The sequence below is a fragment of the Ursus arctos genome, unplaced genomic scaffold (assembly GCF_023065955.2).
Source record: "Ursus arctos isolate Adak ecotype North America unplaced genomic scaffold, UrsArc2.0 scaffold_12, whole genome shotgun sequence".
Taxonomy (NCBI): domain Eukaryota; kingdom Metazoa; phylum Chordata; class Mammalia; order Carnivora; family Ursidae; genus Ursus; species Ursus arctos.
The window spans coordinates 19061881-19072028 of record NW_026622786.1 but is presented as its reverse complement, the minus strand read 5'-3'; positions in this window follow the sequence as shown (position 1 = coordinate 19072028).

Below are 10148 nucleotides of genomic sequence, written 5' to 3'. Positions count from 1 at the left end.
TTTTTACCTTTTAAAAAAAGTCCTGGTCATCTACTGACTAAGCAAAAGTGTTAATTATCTCTCTGAGAATATTAAAATGCTCTATTTATTTTCCCTCTATTTATTTATTTTTTCTGCATTTGTTTTCTTACAGAAAAATTAAGACCAGACAATTTTGTTCATGTTACATAAACTCTCCCAAAATACAGTCAAAGAAGGATAATTTCCCAAATGATATGTGAAATTGTTGGTATTCTAAAGTGCACACCTGTCAAATATAGTTCCTCTAAAATCAGATCTAGCCTCACTCATGAATAAAGGGCTAACAGAATCCAAATAAGATAATATATTGAATATTGAATCATATTAAGAGTGACCCAGTAGAGCGTATTGTAGATAGGAATGTATGGCTGAGTATCATCTTTGTCCTCTAAGGGGAGCTCAGGCACCTTTCCAACTTCACCCTGTCTGTAAGCACCAGGAGCAAGAGTGCAATAAAGGGACTAATCATATGTAAGGCCCTATTTTTTTTTTTTTTGATGATGGTACTAGGACAAAAGCCAAAACCAAACAAAAACACATGGGATACTTTTGAAAAACACAGCTTCTCAAGCCCTGCCTGTGGAAATACCAATTCATTAAGTCTGGGAAAAGGACAAGTTATGTGCATTTTCAATAAGGAACCTAGGAAATTTTAATGGAGATTCACTGTGTTAGATAAGTTTGTTAGTAAGATGAAGACAGATAAAGATGAAAGATAAAATCCCTAAAAAGTGTCCTTTTCTCTTTTACTCTCTTTCTCTGTCAGTGTGAACTAATTAATAAACAGAAAAAAATGGTAGGAGTATTATATGGGAGATAAATGGTATCACCTAGATTTACATCAAGCAACATCTGAATGAAGCTTTCACAGACCCAATTTCGTAAAAAGAAAGAAAAAAAGACAGAGAGCGTTACTAAAAATGATTCAAATGCTCTGACTTGAGAAGTCAAGAGTCTTTAATGGCAGAGGGAACATTATGGTCAGTAGGCTAGAAACCTTCGGAGTTTGGTCCCGGAAAAAAATATTACTTGAGGTTAGAAAAGATGATTTCAGAAATTCTGGGAACAATGATATCAGCTGAGACAGATTTTTTATCTTTCAGTCAAAAGCTGCAAAAGACTGTGTTAAGTGTACATATGGTAAGGGAGAAAAAATACATCAAAGTTTTGAAAATTTAACTTGACCTGCTGGAAAGGAAAGAAGAACAGCAGAGAGAAATAAAAATAAAATATTCGGGGAAATAGGGTCAGGGCCACCTACAGCAGAGAAAGAATTGCCTGAAAGAAATGTTTCTGCTGTCATCTGTGTTCTAAAGTTTATTCAGTGCCAGAATTAAACAAATTAAGATAAAAGACAAAGTTTTATGGTGGATAATATGGAAAATAATTACATAATTCCCAATTACCTCCCACACCACAAGACTTAATAAGTAAGGGAAATAAGATTTTTGTTTTGGGAATCTATTAAGAGTTTCTCTATCAGGGATATGTAGTAACAATTCACCTGCTGGATCCTAAGCAACTTTGAAACAAGCACAGTGGTATACAGGATATTTGGGGTAGAGAAATACAGAGAAAAGTAGGAGACTGAGAAAGTAGGAAATAAACAGGACATGAATCTTAGAGAGTTGTGTATTATAAATGTAGATTAACATGCTCATGATAGAGTAGGAAATACAGGCTCATTCCATTAGACATTGATGGTCTTTAAGCATAACTGATTGACATTCAGTCCATCATAAAGCCCAGATGAAACAAACAAAACAAATAAAAATACTGCTGATTGGTAAGTATACCACTATAAATTTCTAAATTTTACAGGAAAGGAGTTTGGCAGAATAGGGGAACTACATTCAAATTCCCTTTCAAGGGAAGATTAACTGTCCAGTTATGAGAAATATGGTACCTAACAAGCCTCCAGCCATTAGCTTCTTCTAATTCACCTCAGCATTCAAGCCAAGGTCATGTTCTTCTCAGAGTTGCCCCTAGCTAATGACTGAGCAAGATGGTAGTGCTCAAGCTTAGCCATTTCTGCCCAAGTTGAGACTCCTCTATCTGATGATGTTTGTTCGAGTCCCAATATTATGATCTGATGATGCTTCTTAATGTTGCGGTGTCTCTTTTTATTTCACAGGTATTACTCCCCACTAAACCTATTGTACTGTTAACTCCATCTCAGCGTCTGCTTCCTGGAGAACGCAACTCAGAAGAAGAGATAGCAGATGGAACTAGAATAAAGGTTTGTTGTCGTTGTTTTTGTTTTAATTAAAAATGTTTTGTGTTTTGTTTTGTTTGCACACTTACTCTACCACTCCAGAAAATAAGAAATACTGTACTAGTTAAATAAATTAGGTAAAATACGGTTCTTATTTCTCAGACTGCCGCTGGAGCTGTGGTTGGCTAGGTCAGAGTGATAGCACAACCACCACAGAGCCCAAACAAAGACTGGAGTACGGATACCCAGAGCTGTTATTCAGGAATCATAGAGTCATAGGAAGAAACCAGAGCTACTTTCCTAGTTTTTTGACAAACAGAAATCTGGTTAATAGACAGTAGTGTCTGATGCAGAAAACTGACAACTTTTCTTAAGCTGCAGCACGTGGCAGCCACAGGAAGAGGGCATTCATCTTATGTCCACCTTCCAAATCTGTAGCAACTATTTCATTAGATTAACCTAAATAAGATATCCAAACTTGTCTTGAAAGAACTCTGTGGATATAAGCCTTCCAGTTTCTGCTATATTGAGAGAGGGGTAATAGTGAGAGAGGTAAAGTGAGTGAGAATGGGAAGGGATATTAGTTGAAAATAGATGATACACATCAAATCTAACATCCCTAGCCCCTCCCATTAAATGCTGCTTATAGAGGGCTGATATTTTTATGGAAGCCAAGAATTTCCTGCAAATGGCCAAAATGCCCTTTAGTTGGTGATAACCACCACTGTTTAACACCATTGATTTCCAGTGTAATCTGCTATGATAGTCACATTTGTATAGAAGATTTGCTTGAGTTTTCTTAGTATTATATACATGAGGCTAGTGATATATTTTACCTTCTTAATATTTGAGACAGCATAACTGGGGCACATGAAAGTCTTGGATTTGGGAGAAAGGAAACTTCCAGTGTGCTAAGGAAAGTAAATCATAGTATGACTCATGTTTCAGTTGGTGAAAACAAAATTGGGACCACAAATAGGAATCTCAGTGGTTCCTGGCTCAAAATGAGCAAAATAAGGATGACCTTGGGAAGAACAAAATCATTGTGATTATTTTAAGAACTTTACATTCTCCTAAGAAAAATGAAAGGAAGAAAGAGTATTCAGTCTGCTAAGATTTCATTGGTAGAATAAAGGGAAGTCTTGATTATCCAAAAAGGTTCATATTGTTATGTCAAAGCATGTTGTCTTATTAAGTCTTTAAACAGTAACCAAAACTTGAAAATTTTAGCTGTTGTACATTAAAGAAATGAGATTTTCTTTCTTTTCCTTCTTCTTATGGTAATATTTGCAACAACTGATGTTGGTTGAGTTGCCAGAATCCCATGGAGAGGAACTGTCACATGAGAAACTGGTGCAGATGGGAAAAGTGAAAGTGAGTAAAGACACAGCCTACCCCGCTCATATTGCCAAGAGTAGTTGCCAGGAGACACACTACATTTTTTATATGAATTTTTAAAGGTGAATTAACAGTGTTCTCACAATAAGTATGCAAAATAAAGGGTTTTTAAATCAACTGGCTTTGAATTTTGGCAATTTAATAAAGCCACGTGTTTTTTTACACTAGTAATATAAGGTCTTTTTTGTCATTATCTGATGACTACTCCTCTGCAAATGGCTCTTTGGCTAGCTCTCTAATTTCAGAATTTTTTGTTGTAAATATTCACTTTAATAATTTGCTTTTAAAAGTCCCGTATGTTTAATATTTAATATTTACATGATTTATTTTAAGAGTTTGTATCGACATGTTTTCAAATTTAAAGGAAGGGCTATATAAGGCTGTCCTGTAACCAGATCCATTTACAGTAAAATAAGTAGAACTCCCCCCAAAAAATGATTAAATGCCTTGCCAAAGGACATAGAGCTTAGTTGTGACTGAATCAAGACTAGAATTTAAGTCTGTTATTCTCCATTTGTGTTGTAAAGTACACTTCATCCATTTGTCTAAATATTAAGACTCAGAATCTTTCACTTGTGACACTAGCTTATTAATTCTGGAAGATTTTTCCAGTGGGGATAGATTTATTATCCTTTTTACAGAATTTTTTTATTCTGTGCATTTTATATTATTTTATTTACTTATTTTTTATCTTATTTTTTATTTTCTACTGAAGCATAGTTGATTCACTATGTTACATTAATTTCAGGTATACAACATAGTGTTTCAACAAGTCTATATGTTATGTTATGCTTACCACAAGTGTAGCTACCATCTGTCACCGTATAACACTGTTACAATACCACTGACTATATTGTCTATGCTGTAACTTTTATCGTCATGACTTATACATTCCATAGCTAGATATAGGACTTTTTGATCAGCATGTATAAAGAGTAACATTATATATCCACAAATATTAACTTTTTTATAAACATGGAAACATAAGTTAAAAATAAAAATCTTCTGAAGTCCTACCCCTTTATATAAAAGGTGATAATATAATAATTTTTCAATTTCTAAAAATCAAAATTTCAATATTTTATCAAAAGAGAAATTAATTGAATAATATAAACTAACTCAGGCTAAGTAAACAGAAAATGGCTTTCCTAAAAGATATTGGATGATGACACATAGCATCTTGCCAAGAAGACTAAAGAACGAGAATTAGAGGCTACATAGCCACAAAAAATTACCCAAAGTTACATGACAAAACTGATTCGCAAAGACCTGGTTGCTGCTCCATCGAAGATTAACATAACCACTTTCATTGGTGACATCATTAATGCTTACTTAAAACCCTTTTGCTAAAAATGCTACTTCTGAAAATTGGATGCAACAGCCTTTGCTGCTGCCATAATTGATCAAGTCTGTTGCCTGCAATCATTGAATCTAATTTCCAATACGAGCCCAGATATACTGCAGCTGATAGGAGTCAAGGTGACATACTTGAAACATCCCTGCAAAGGAACCTGAGAATGTGCGAACGTGACGCATATTTTGAAATACAGACTTCCGCAGTAGGGAATTTCTGAAACATTAAATGTTGGTCTCTACCATGGAAATGGTAGTTTGAAACAGAGATGGTGGTTTATCTTTTACTAGTGAGGGGATGAAGAAGCCATGTGTGTATTAGTGGTCTGACAAAGGCTGACTTGTGTAGAAAGTTCTAGAGAGGGAACAAAATGTACAATGGGCTCTTGTGAGGGGCCACTGAAAACCTGTCACTCAGACCTCATGATAAGTTCAGAAATGGAGTGGAGGCTTCTGAAGAACAAAATATCTTGGAGGTTAAAAACAACCCAACATATTATTGGTATACCTAAGTTACAATGTTAGTGAGTGTAAGAAGTCAGACCAATGTGAAAAGCATGTTACAGATTCAACAATCTGTTGATCTGCGTGATAATAATAGGAATGACAGAGAGAAATGGGACATTAGATAAAGATGCAATTTTTGTGCTCCTTCTCCCATTGTTAGAGAGATATCCAAAAGAGACAAAAAAAGGAAAGCCAAAAAAGTAGCCAAAGTGGAGAAGCCCCCACTACTCCCATCCAGTCATAGGAAAAGAAACCATACAGGAAAGTCCAAAGATCATTTCACCCAATGGATAGCTATACAAACCCTCATGCTAATATAGATTCCTAAGAAAATGGAGCCTACATCTAAATTTGATCTCAAAATTTAACTTTGTGGAGGACAGCAGTGAATAGGAAAGGAGAATTAGATGTGTTATCTTGATAAATCTTAAGCAGAAAATGCATGTATAAGATGTGCATAAACTAGAGTAATTTAATGAGGATCTGCTCAATGCACATTTTAAATAATGATGCTCATAGAAGTTTGTTACAAGTTTTTATATTTTTAAGATGCCTGGAAAAAAATTAATTTGTATTTCTTGTGTCTAATAAAATTATAATATTTGATCAAAACAAAGTAAATACCTATTAAAATATGACATTTGCTCAACATGTAACTACTAAAAAAATCTTATCTGATTGAAGAATGGACATTTGTAATGCAATGAAATCTGGTTGGCTTAAGAATAATTTTGGAAGCAGATATGAATTTGAAATTGGGTAGAAATTTGAATCAATAAAGACTTCTGAGACAACTAACTATGAAAGAAATCTGAAAATTGAATATAGATGAATATAAGAAGATTATCTTTGGAAATAAAAGCACAGTTTGCAAAAGGGAAAAAATAGAAAAGAAAATGTGTGTTAATATCATTTTAGACTTTATACTTGAGCCAGAAGTAAATAAAATAATTAAGCAAAATATTAGAAGCTTTTCTTCTCTAATTTTCATAGGTAGTCTTGTATAGTTGGTCACCAAGGAGAAGTGAAAACCGTACAGATATCTCTTTACTCAAAAGACTAAAAATAACTTCAATAATCTAATCAAAATATCACCTCAATATTCATAATAAAGGTATTCAGTGAGCTTTCAATTCTATTATAGCAAAAATTATGTAGGATGTAAAAAACAAGGAGGTCACATCATTGTGGAAGAGACAGTGACATCATTCACAAAGGAAAAAACAGGAGGTCAAAAGTATACCAAGAAAATGGATTGTAATGGGCTTAGAAAATTCAGGTAAGAAAAGAGTGTTTATATTTAGTCAAAACACTATTGGAGTGCAAAATAAACAATACAGATGAGGCCTTTTATGTTTTTATTTTGTGAAACTTGATAAAAATGAAGCACTGAGAAAAAAGACATTGAATAAGAAATGATCTGAAGCAAATCTTTGAAGATGAAAATGGATGGTTCTCTGGTTAATTAAAATTAACCAAAGAAGGATGAACAAATATATTGGAAAAAATGAATATGGACTGTATAGTCAGTTCACAGGCAGTAATATGAACTGCTAACAAAAATATGAAAATATTTATCAACTTAAAATTTATCAAGGTCATGAAAATTAAACCAACATTAAAATATACCTACTTGTGAGTGAGGCAAGATATCTGGTGAAAGAAATATACCTAATTAGAGCCTTTTGGGAGGGCAATTTTTTAGCATTATCAGAATATAAAGAGCACATATATACTCTTAAATACAGAAATTCTGATAATTATCCCTTTTCCTATTGTAGTAATTTAATAATTATTGATGTTTTACCCAGAAAGTTTTATTTCTTTAAGATTTATATATCAAAGGATGAAAATTAAGGATCTCTCCCTGGATTAAAATCTCACTGGATTAAAAAAAAACACTATTTCACTGTTAAAAAGATACATTTTATAAAGAGCAATATATTCTCATCTGTTATCATCTTCAGTTTGATATGGTTTTGTTTTCACTGCCTATGGGTTACTTACCCTAATGTCATCTTCATATATTTTTTTACACAAGAGTGTTTCAAAATAATTAAATCCAAAAATAAATTCAATGGCACACAGATGTTTGATGGGCTTACATTTTAAAAATGAAACAAAAATGAATTTGAATATTGAAATTTAGAATAATGAATGATTAGCAAATAAATAAAAGTTAAAAGCCAAAATGTTACATGCAATGGTTACTTAGAACATACCCCTTAACTAACAACATTTAACATTATAATAAAATTGAAAAAAAATATACTAAATCCTATTTAAAAATTAAGGAATTGTAAACTGGCATTCTGGGGCTTGAATATATAATTGCTTGGCATTGCCTTTATGTTATGGGAAATTTGAGGAAAACTGAAATGGGAGATTCATATGATATAGCAGAAACTAAAATTCTGTGATGTGCTCTTTGTTGCTTTCCACAGATTTAAGACAACAGTTGTGTTCAGTTAACTAAGTTAAACTGAGGTGAGTTTGTTGACTGCATGTCAAAAATGTAAAATTTTAAAAAAATCATTTTTGAATGTCAAATGGTCTTTTATTTCTCCACCTTGAGATTTATGTCTCTGTTCTTTCTCTGTATTTCATGTCTACTTGTTCTTTCAGCCCCTTGGAGTGGAACGAGACCCTGCGGTCCGCAGTGTGAATACGCCTGCTATATTCCTGTTTGATCTTCTTCCCTTTATGTGTCAGCGTCTTTGTGGGCTGCCTACTTGTCAAATCATTTTTATTCTTCAAAACTTTATACGTAATTTTTAACTAAGCTGTGCAGATCTCAGGGCACTTGATGAATTTTTCACAAGTTAATCACACTTACATAGCATAAACACTGAGGCTTCTGTGTTTAACACAGTAAGGACAAACATATATTTACTCAACTGCAACCAATTAGATGCAAAATACTCAAATTATAGGTTAAGGGAAGCTGTGCTTCCCTTTGAATTAGTAACATAAGTAGATTTAAGAAGCTAGCTCAACAAAATGCATCTAGCATTTGTAAGCATCAAAATGGAAGGTGTATTTTAAGAGTGTTTAGCTAAAAAAGCAAAAAGCAAATCAATACATATTATTTAGTGGATTTTTGCACTAAGATATAAAAATCTTAGTTCTCATGTTATCTGACAGTTAGGTAGTCATGATTCTTTTTCACCTCGGAGAAAATGCATGCCTTATCCTTATTTAAGTCTCTTGTTATTAAAAGGAAGCTATTCTGTAGTCAGAGACATTTTTTAAAACCTGGAACTTGTCACGTGGGGAAAAAAAAAAAACATGTCTTTTAGCTCGGTGCATCATACAACCTGAGGCATGAAATAATTGTCAGGAAATGCAATACCAGTTGTGTCATGGAGCTTAAATCATTCACCTCAAAGTCTCTGTAAGTTCTAATGAAAATATACTAATCTATCAGAAGAAATCCATTTTTAAAAGTGTACTGAGGAGATTGTTGGTAATGTTACTCTTGAGAAATTATATGGAGGATGACAAGGCCATCCTAGTATTAAAAACAATCTACAAGGTAGACCAAAAAATCCATCTTAACCAAGCCTAGGAAAGGTCAGGTAAAAGAGAATTTAAGTAAACTGTACACTTTTATAAGCTGTTGTTAAGGTCATCTCAAGTTAATATTTTTTTAGTCCTAGAGAGGTAATAGAAAGGGCAGGCATCTTCGGGAAAGTTAAAGAAAAATATTTTTATCATGAACCAGGAAATATTTTACTTTTATTCTCAGATATATTTGCCATTGAGAGTCCATGCCTACTTTTCCAGAAATTTTAGGTTATTAAAATTATACCAAACCAACAAGAATAATGAGTAATGGACTTGCAAATTAACTTCTCTAAGACTGAAAGATTTGTAACCACAAACCAATACTCATGAGGAAGGGCTGTCAACATTACTGAAGATCTGACTGAGGTGTATGAAGATGCTGAGGGAAGGTAAACGCAACTGCAGTTCTTGGAATCAATTAGCACAAGGTCATTTTCTAAAGTGATGAAACTTCATGAAGAATAAAACCAAAAGTCAACAGTGTCGTGTTTGCAACAGTGGGAGTGGCATCTGAGGCTGGTGGTGACAGTTAACTCTGAATTCCATAAAAGAAAAGAAGAGCTGGTCTTCACCAGATTATAGCATACAGGCGGCTTTCCCGGAGGCTGCCATTCAGAGAGGAAGCCTGGAAAATGGTACTAAATTATGGGCAGACCCAAACTGCCAATGGCTGTCATTTAGAGGTAAGTAAATATTAAAACAACTGCTTATACCCATGGAGTCCACAGTCCCTTAAATACACACGCACACCAGAAATCTATGAAACTTCATGGACAGTTGGTAGAAATTCTTTTTCGCTCCAGAGGTTGCTGTCTCCACTCTTGGAAATAAATAGTCAAGGGTTATTTCTCCTTTTTAATCTGTACCCCATTCTTACATGATCTTATCCAGTCATATAGTTTTTAACACCATCTGTATTTAGAGGATTCCAATTTGTATTTGTAGACCTTATCTCTCTGCAACTAGATTTTTATATCCAAATGTATGGTTCACTCTTGGAAGTCTGAAATGTATCTCACATTTATATTTGTAAAACCAAGCTCTTAATTCCCCTACTGTAAAACTTCGTTCTCGACATCCTTTCTCA